Genomic DNA, 10,006 nt, shown 5'->3' on the forward strand with positions numbered 1-10,006 from the left:
TTTTCAACATTAAAACTACCTTTTCCAATAGAGTTTTGAGGGGCATCCATAGTGCTCCATTATAGGGTAGCATCCTCATATAAACTTTTTTCTTAAGTAAAAATATGGTGAATACATTTGGATTGAGCTCAAAAAATTGAGTGAAAAATGGATATTGGTCCAAACAGTTTGATGTAAAAAATTAGGAACAAAATAGGAACCAACGAGTAAAAATATCACGAATAAGCTCAAAAAATCAAGTGAAAAAATTGATACATATAAAATTTTAAAAAAAAATAAACAACTTGCAATAGAAAATTTGAAAAAAAAATAAATTAAAATCTCTTCCTAATGGTCTTTTTATGTTTTTGGCTTCTTTTATTATTATTATTCTTTATATATCCCTCAACCCTCTCAGGCCTGAGTAACGGAGATGCATTGTGTTAAGTAGGCAGCCAATATAAAACTTTGTCAAAAAAATTTATGAATCTTAAATTTACGTTATTTAATATGATTGCCACATATCAATAGAGCTAAAAGGGAGGTTCTATAGGACAATTGTGAGACCAGCTTTGTTTTATAGGGTGGAATGTTGAGCAGTCAAGAAACAACATACCCATAGGATGAATGTAGTAAGATGAAGATATTGAGATGCATGAGTGGCAAGGCAATAAAGGATAGAATTTGAAATTAATACATTCAGGAGAACTTAGGTATGGCTCCAATAGGTGATATGATGAGAAAAAGTAGAATTAGTTGGGTTGTCACAGTATAGCATTTGTTAGGAGATGCGAGTTTGTTCAAGTGGAATGCTAAAAAAATGCAAGGGCTAGGACCCAAAAGACATGGTTGGAAGTAGTGCGAAAAAAACATGACAACTTCTAATCGCATTGAGGGTATAACCCTTGACACTATGATTCATGTAACCGACCCCAAATAGTTGAGAACAGGCTCTGATAATGATGATGATGAAGATGATTACTTGAAGATACAATATTTTTCGTAGGGAAGTCTTTATCTTGAATAATAGTTTTTTTAGTTCAACTTCATTTTTTTTGTTTTTTTTGGAGAACATGTTTTCTTAGAGCTTGGAACACCTTGTTGGCTTTGAATATTTTGATAAAATTTTCATTAATTTCAACTTGTTTGTCGCAAGACTTACAAAGAATCCAATCTATTGATTATTGATTTAATTCTACACAGTAAGTTTTAAGTTTATCATATATTTAAGTGAATAGATTTGACAAGTTATCTCATTAATTATTTTAAAAAACTTATAAAGGATATAGATAACTTACTAAATCTATTCAAGGTAAATTATAATAACTTTTCCTTATATATATATATATATAATTATTCATATATCTATATATCTTCATTGTCTTCAAATACTATATCAACTTGGTGAGAGATATGTACGATGAGGCATAACTAGTGTGGAGACAACTAGTGCTGAGACGAGTAAGTTTTCATTAATAATATGTCAACATCAGGAGTTAGCGTTGAGCCGATACCTCTCTGTCGTAGTTGTGAACAGACTTATAGATGAGAATGAAGTAGCTTCAACACAAAATTAGAATCTTGGAAGGATACTCTAGAATCTATAGGTGCTAAAATCAATTGGATTAAGACAAAGTATATGGAATGTAAGTTTAGTAAAAATAGGAGCTGAGATGATGAAGTTAAAATTGATGGCCAAGAAATATAAAAAGAGCACACTTTTGATATCTTGGGTCGATAATCTAAGAAAATAAAGAGATTGAGGAAGATGTCGCGTATAGAATTATATCTGATGGGTGAAGTGGAGATATGCAATTAAAGTTTTATGTGATCGCTACGTACCAATAAATTTAAAGAGGGAGTTCTATAGGATAGCTATGAGATCAGTTTTGCTTTATAGGGTAGACTGTTGGGCAGTCAAGAAACAACAATACCCATATGATGGGCGTAGCTGAGATGATAGTATTGAGATAGATGAACAACAAGACAAGAAGGGATAGAATTCGATATTAATAAATTAGAGATAACATAGATGTGGATCCAATAGGTGATAAGATGAGATAAAGTAGACTTAGGTAGACTGGTCATGCGCAGTGTATACCCATTTCTACACATGTTAGAAGTTGTAAGTTGGCTCAAGTGGAAGGCTCAAAAAGGGCTTGGAATAGGCCTAAAAGGACATGGTTGGAAGAAGTGAGAAAATATATGGGGATTTATGGCCTCACTGTAGATATGATATTTGATAAAACATAATGGTGGACCAAGATTCATATAGTCAACCCCAACTAGTTGGGGAAAATTTTTGATGATGATGATTATTTATACATTTTCATTAATTATTTTTCAATATAAATAATTAATCATATATGATGTACTTTTCAATATAAGTAATTTGATTAATTAAACTTAGTTGTAATTATATAACTATAACTAAATATATAATTAATCATATATGTATCTTGAATTTGAATTATTAATCATATAATTAATTATACATGAGTGTTGGATTAATTACATACATTCCTTAATTATTTAAAAAAATGGAACGGATAAAAGATGACATACTAAATCTATTCAAGATAAATATATGATAACTTGCTAAATCTCGTTAATCCAAAACTGAGAAGTTTTTTGAAACTTTTTGTTTTTAAAAAATTCAAAATAGAGTGTTTTTAACATTTTATGAATATAGAGTGTTCTTTTGCCCATCTTATGAAGATGTCGCAAATTTAAACAATTAACAAAAAATGAAGCAATATTTAAAAAAAGGAGAGAAAATAAATAAATAAAGACAACGACTCCCTAACTATGCTCCAAACACATCTAACCATGTGTATAGAGACCCATCAAAAGCTCACCCAATATGTCACTATAATCAATCTTAAAATGCCCCTAGTTCGAAGTACATTCAATATTAAAATTTCCAAGTTCCAAATGAAATGATTATAACTCCAAATGTTATCTGTAGGTTTTGCAATGGCCATCAATATATTACAAACAACAAATGACTCAACCTACTTTTATACAAGATTGTAGTTACCAGGTAAAGAATCAATCATTCACTTTTATGATTGTATCCATGTCTATTTCTTTCTTAAAGTGTCAGTGAAAATGTAGGTCGTGATCTTAATGGGGTCTTAGATAGTACTACCACCACGACCTCAATTTCATTATAAAACATTTGGACCATTTTTTGATTTGTGCATGTCATCTTTCAACACAAGGGTCATGCTAATCTTCTCTGTATCGTTCCAATTTTATTGGATGTCTCCAAAGAAATTTTTTGCATGTCTATTTCATGTCAACTACTCTTGCAATTTAGCGGACCATGTTTTGAATCAATGAAAAAAAAAACGTTTTTTTGAATCAACGAACAAACATTTTTTTTTCAAGAAATCTCACAAAAAGAGATATTAGAGAGGGGTTCTAAGAAAGCCCCAAGAACAAGTATTGCCATTGAATTTAGGGGGAAAAAAAATTAAAAGACCCCCAAGAACAAGTATTGCCACTAAATTTAGGAAAAAATAAATTAGGAGACCCCCAAAGAATAAGTTGTACCACTAATTCCAGTGGAAGTGGTTGGGGAACAAACCTCCAAAGCGAACGGATCAAATAAGGTCAGTTTTCCCTCACACTAAAACCAAGACTTCCATGCATAGGAAAGAAAAGAGCCATCCTTTTTAATAAATAAAAAATGAAAAAGAAAGCGAGATCCATCTTCTTCTTGAACTCGATCTCTATTCTTAATTCAGAAAAAAGCGTAACTAAATCCATCCAAACCCAATCCATTCTTTACATATTTCAGTAATATAAGAATGAAAATCGGAGAGCTCAAACCAGTTTATATGTACATTCTTGTGTAAATCTGATCAAATAAATTGTAAATCTGATCAAATAAACTGTGAGATAAATGCTTAGACAGTTAGACCCATGGTCTGAAACGTGGCAAAGGATGGGGAAATGGTGAACCAGCTGATGAAGGCCAAGGCAGTTGCAGTCTCAAATCTTGCACTATGGTTTTGCAAGCATTGTTGGAGATCGTTACCGCTTGAACTGGGATACATTCTGATGCACAAGCTGTTGCAAATGTTAAGGTGTATGTAATCTGCAAAAATAGCACGCATAGGGACAAAACTTCAATAAATGTCCTTTTCTTTGAAAAAAAAAAACTTGAGAAAAATTTGATGTTGAAAGTAATATGAGATGAAGAAAAAGAGAAAGAGAGTAAAATGAACACCTTGATTCGGCAATATTTGCTTACATCCACGAAGTTTTTTTTCCACTATTTTCTCAAGCTTTTTCAAGAAGCTTTACAAGACTACGTATACACAAAACCAAAGAATAAGTCAAATGGAAACTAACCAAGTTAATAGGATCTTTTAATCCCAAAAATCCTAATGAATTGTAACAAATAATAGAAGACGGGAAACGAGCCCAAGAAATTAGGTGATGATAAAGGAAAGTCGTGGACTATAGCATGGCATTGACCGTAAATGCTTCAACACTCCCCCTCAAGTTGGAGCGTAAATATCAATTGAGCCCAACTTTCTCAAAGCTTATAAAAATTTAGTTTTTGAAATTGCCTTAGTAAAAATATCCGTTAGGTGGTCTTCACTTCGAACAAACGGAGTGTTAATAATTCTAGTTTGAACATTTTCGTGAATAAAGTCGCAATCTACCTCAATGTGTTTAGTCTTTTTATGAAATACATGACTTGAAGCAATATGAATGGCAGCCCGATTGTCACGAAATAGTTTTTGTTGGTGGTTTCACTTGAAATATGAGGTCCTGAAGGAGAAACTTCAGCCAAACAAGTTCACTTGCAGTGGCAATCATGGTTCTATCTTTGGCTTATGTGCTTGATTTGGCAACTACACTTTGCTTTTTACTATTCCAAGTGACAAGGTTTCCACACGCCATTGTACAAAAACTAGTAGTAGACCTTCAATCATTCAGACATCCAACCCAATCAGCATCATAATATCCGACAATGTCAATGTGATTATTACATTTTAACCAAATTCTTCTTTCAGGGCACGATTTTAGATACTGAATGATTCTTTCAACATCAATCATACGACTAGTTCTTGGAGCATGTAAATTGACTAACTAGACAAACAACATAAGCGACATCTAGCCTAGTAATGGTCAAATAGATTAGTTTCCCAACAAGTCTTTGAAATCTATCAATATTTTCAAGAGGCTCCCCTTCATCAGAAGTAAGTTTATTATTCAAGTCAACCGGAGTATCAAGAGGTTTGACCCCAAGTATACCAATATCTTTTAAGAGATCCAAAACATACTTTCTTTGAGATATAAAAATTCCCTTTTTGGAGTATGCAACCTCAATTCCAAGCAAATACTTGAGTTGTCCTAAATCTTTAATATCAAATTTGCTTTGAAAGTATCCCTTTAGCCTTGAGATTCCTTCTTTGTCATTACCAGTTATTACAATATCATCAACATATATAAGGACAACAACAATTTCATTTTTTCCATTCTTATTGAATAAGGAAGAGTTGGCAAAGCCCTTTTTAAACCCTATACTTAATAGAGCAGTACTCAGCTTTGCATACCAAGCTCTCGGAGGTTGTTTGAGTCCATATAAATATTTTTTAAGTCTACAGGTAAGTTCAAGATTTCCTTCTTCAGGACGACCTGGGGGAATATTCATATACAGTACTTCCTCAAGGTCTCCATAGATAAAGGCATTTTTGACGTCTATTTGCCATAGAGGTCAACCACAATTTACAACAATAGAGAAAAGAACCCGAACAATGCCCGTCTTGGCAACCGGAGCAAATGTTTCCTTATAATCAATACCATAGGTTTGAGTAAAACCTTTAGCAATCAGTCTTGCTTTGTGTCTCTCAATAGTACCATCACCATTGTATTTGATTTTGAAAACCTATTTGCAACCAAAAAGTTTTTTACCTTTGGGTAAATGGACTATATCCCAAGTGTGATTTTTGTCAAGAGCCAGAAGCTCTTCCTCTATGGCTTTCCTCCGCATAGGAGCAGAGTAAGCATCGTTAAAATTACTAGGTTAATATTGTTAGAGATGGAACTCAAAAAAGCGGCAAACTTGGAAGAAAAATTTTCATAGCAAATCTGATTTTGAATAGGATGAGAAGTAACATGGTAAGTAAAGAAGTCCTACGACCTTGAGGGAGGACACATGACACGAGATGATTTGCGAAGGGGAGGATTAGGAGGATGGGCCATGGGAGTCCTATCTCTTGGTGTCTCATTGTCGCTACCTTCATTTTCATTGTTACTTTCAACATCTTGATTCTCTCAAATTTTTTGATTTTCTTGATTCTCTCGATTTCTTTCATAAAAAATGTTGTTTTGACTAACAGAAATAGGAAGAGGAAGAGGACACTCCCCTTGAATCTTATTTTAGGAGAATTCAGAGTTGGTTTGAAAAATAACTCATCCTCAAAAAAATGAACATCTTTAGAGATAAACAATTTTTAATGTAGGACTATAACACTTGTATCCTTTTTTGTAGAGGAATATCCAACAAAAACACACTTAGTAGCACGAGAATCAAGTTTGTTGCGTTGATGGTCAAGAGTTTGAGCAAAACAAACGCACCCAAATACATGCAAATGAGAGATACTAATCTTCCGTTTATTTAAAACTTCAAGGGGAGATTTATCATGAAGAACCCTACTAGGAAGTTTATTAATGAGATAACATGTTGTTAAAACAGCTTCAGACCAAAAAATCTTTGGAACATTTTCCTCAAACATTAAAGACCTTGCAACTTTGAAAATATGTCTATTCTTCCTTTTGGCAACTCCATTCTATTGAGGGATCCCGACACAGGAGGTCTAATGTATAATGCCAAGGCTGGTTAAGTACTCGGAAAATCTTTTATTAACATACTCAGTATCATTATCAGATCGAAAAATTTTAATCTGGGCATTGTATTGATTGGACACAAGAACATTAAATTCCTTAAAGGTATGCAAAACTTCATCTTTTGATTTTAAAAGATATATCCAAGTTGCACGTGACCAATCATCAATAAATAGAACAAAATATCTATGTCCAGAATAAGGGTCAATGGGAGCAGGTCCCCAAATATCTGAATGAACTAATTGAAAGGGTCCATAATTATTCATATTTTGAAAAGGAACTTTTGTTTGTTTAGAAAATTGACAAGTATCACATCCATAAGAGTCAAATCGAAGATTAGGAATTAAAAGATTTAAAGTATGATATGATGGGTGGCCAACTCTAGCATGCCACAACTTACTACTGGAATACCTAACACCAAGGCTTTATTTTCTTGATAATAATATATAACCCATTCAAAATTCTCCCTTCACCGATCTTCATCCCTGTGGCCTGATCCTCAAAGACAACATTATAAGAAGAGAAAACAACATTGCAGTTTAGATATTTGGTTATCTTATTAACAGATAACAAATTTGAAGGAAATAATGGCAGAAACAATACTTTAGAATCATACAATTGGAAATAATTTTAGCCTTCCCAACACCATTAACAAGAATAATAGACCCATTAGCTATTAATACAAGAGGCTTATTAGAAGATTTCTCATAACTGGTTAAGCACTTAATATTACCAGTCATATGATCAGTAGCCCCTGAATCAATTACCTAAGAATAAGTATTTGAATGAAAATGATAAAAGTAAGCTGAGGAATTGCCTGTTTCCTGGGGAGAGTCTTGTGTGGAAGTATTGCCACTCTTACCATACTGTTGGAAAAATTGAGCAGGTTTTTCAAAAGTAATTTGTGAATCAGTTGCGGATGCCTGAGAGCTAGTTCTCCTGCCTCTTATATCCTTTGAAGGTCTCAAATGAGGAAGTAGAACCCAACATTAATCCTTTGTGTGGCCAATAGCTTTGCAGTGATCACATTTAAACATCTTCTTTCCTTTATTATGACGCCCTCTACTACATCCACAAAAGACACCGCTTCCTCTTGTTTCATTATTAGTAGACTTCTCATTATTTGCAACAAGAGCCGACTTCTCAATCAGTTCAATGTTATTTGTATTAGGATTCATCACCTTCTTCCTAGTTTCAAACACTCGAGAAACTAGGAAGTTCAGCAGACATCAATATTTGACTTTTTAAGCTCTCATATTCAGGTTTTAAAGCAGCAAGAAATTGAAATACTTGATCTTGCTCAACACGTTTTTGGATAACAATTAATTCAGTAGTGGCTAACTCATCCACATGGGTTTGAGAGTGGCAAACAACTCAATTACTGATTTTTCCTGTTTAACCTGAGATATTTCTTGCTTCAATTGATATATGCGTGCAATATTGTTTAAATTTCTAAAACTAACTTAATAGATTGCCATAATTGTTGGGATGTGTCTGAGTGAGTGAATATTTTAGAAATTGTAGGTTGCATAGAATTCAAAATCCAATACATTACCATTTGATCATTGGCTTGCCAATCTTCAAATGTAGGATCTTCAGCCCTGGGTGCTTTTGTATTTCCAATAATATGTCCAATTTTAGATTTTCCACCCAAGGCCAAAGTTGCGGCCTTTGACCAGACAATATAATTGAGTCCATTAAGAGGGGTAATAGTCAATTTGATGCCAGTATTGGACTCAGAGTCATATGTAGAATACTTAGAACTAACATCCTTATCAGTCATAGTTCTCAATAAGAAGAAACTTTTAACAGCAATAAGAGGGGGCAACAATACTTACAGCAGATGACCGAGCAAATCCAAAAGATGAAGCACACAAGCTGGAGAAGAATTCCCCTCACAAGCCCCAAAGTGTTCGAAAGGACAAAGGAAATTTTTGTTCAACTTAGATCAATGCCCTAATTCTCCATTTGTCACTTTGATCCCCATGAAATACCGTGCACAACAGGTTAGAAACTGATGAGAAAACCCCACATTTGTGAACCCACACTGGTCGGGCAAGAATACCAATTTGAACCTCTAAGTTTGAACTAAAACACCTGGTCCAGCTGAATCACGCAAGAACAAATCTCTAATGAATGAGGAGGTGATTAGCACAACAGAAACAACCATGAAAAGCAGAGAAAGATTCAAGAGCAAGGCACAGAGAAATGGTGGAGCTTATGGTTTCAAAGTCAAAGATCTTGGGAAAATTCTAAGGGTAGCACGGGCCCAAGAGCAAGGTTGTATTGGGTATTGTGAGGAAGATAAGGAACAAGCAGATGGCTCAAAGGGCGATGATATAGTGAAAGCAGAGATTTTGGATGGAGATCCACCATCTGTTTCTCATGGCCTCGATTTGAATATGGTCCCAGTTCTCGATTTAAATGCTGAGCAAGACCTAGAGGAATGACAGAGTGCAACGTTATCAACAGGAACACAAAAGCTACAGAGAGAAGCAACATTTTCAACAGGAATTACCCAAACCACCGGTGCAACGTTATCAATAGGAACACAAAGCTAGAGAGAGAAGCAATGAAGAGGAATTCCAGAGTGCAACGTTATCAACAGGAACACAAAGCTAGAGAGAGAAACAAGGACAAAGATTACCCAAACCACCGGTGCAAGTTAAATCGATAGGCCACAACAGATCAATAAGGTTGGATCAGCCTGCTTTGATACCATGAAAGCAATATAAGATGAAAGAAAAAGAGATAGATAAACTATTTGCCTACATCCACAAGAGTTTTTCTTCTACTATTTTCTTATGCTTTTTCAAGAAGCTTAACCAGGCACTACACATACACAAAACCAAAGAATTAGTCAAAGGGAAACTACCCAAGTTAATAGGATCTTGTAATTCCCAAAAATCCTAAAGGATAGCAATAAATAATAAAAGATGGGAAACAACCCCAAAAAATTAAGTGATGATAAAAGAAAGTCTAGAACTACAACATTGACCGTAAATCCTTCAACAAATGTAAAGCATGAGAAAACATAGAAGAAGAGAAATAATAAGTTTGCTTAAGCATAGGTTTGATATAGCTATAGGACTTCAGTTCTAATATTTGATTCGGGCGGATGGGACAACATTAAAGAGGGCCTGAGAATTTTTATTGATTG

At 34.0% G+C, this 10,006-nt stretch overlaps 1 long non-coding RNA gene and 1 other non-coding gene across 3 annotated transcripts; both read right to left on the reverse strand.

Moving 5' to 3' along the window:
* Positions 1-3,154: 3,154 nt before the first annotated feature.
* Positions 3,155-3,259, reverse strand: LOC148783080 (U6 spliceosomal RNA). Its single transcript, XR_016050740.1, has one exon. It is a non-coding gene; the product is annotated as a U6 spliceosomal RNA (small nuclear RNA).
* A 441-nt stretch (positions 3,260-3,700) lies between these two features.
* LOC148783081 (uncharacterized) lies at positions 3,701-9,657 on the reverse strand. Of its 2 annotated transcripts, XR_016049068.1 has the most exons (3): positions 9,494-9,657; positions 8,685-9,284; positions 3,701-4,084 (listed from the first exon to the last, which is right to left on the reverse strand). It is a non-coding gene; the product is annotated as an uncharacterized LOC148783081 (long non-coding RNA). The 2 variants fall into 2 exon arrangements; XR_016049067.1 differs by lacking the exons at positions 8,685-9,284; positions 9,494-9,657 and adding an exon at positions 4,217-4,302.
* Positions 9,658-10,006: the final 349 nt, after the last annotated feature.

Source organism: Amborella trichopoda, chromosome 2 (genome assembly GCF_054954075.1).
Source record: "Amborella trichopoda isolate Santa Cruz 75 chromosome 2, AtrichopodaSantaCruz75HAP2 v2.0, whole genome shotgun sequence".
NCBI classification, from domain to species: Eukaryota; Viridiplantae; Streptophyta; class Magnoliopsida; order Amborellales; family Amborellaceae; genus Amborella; species Amborella trichopoda.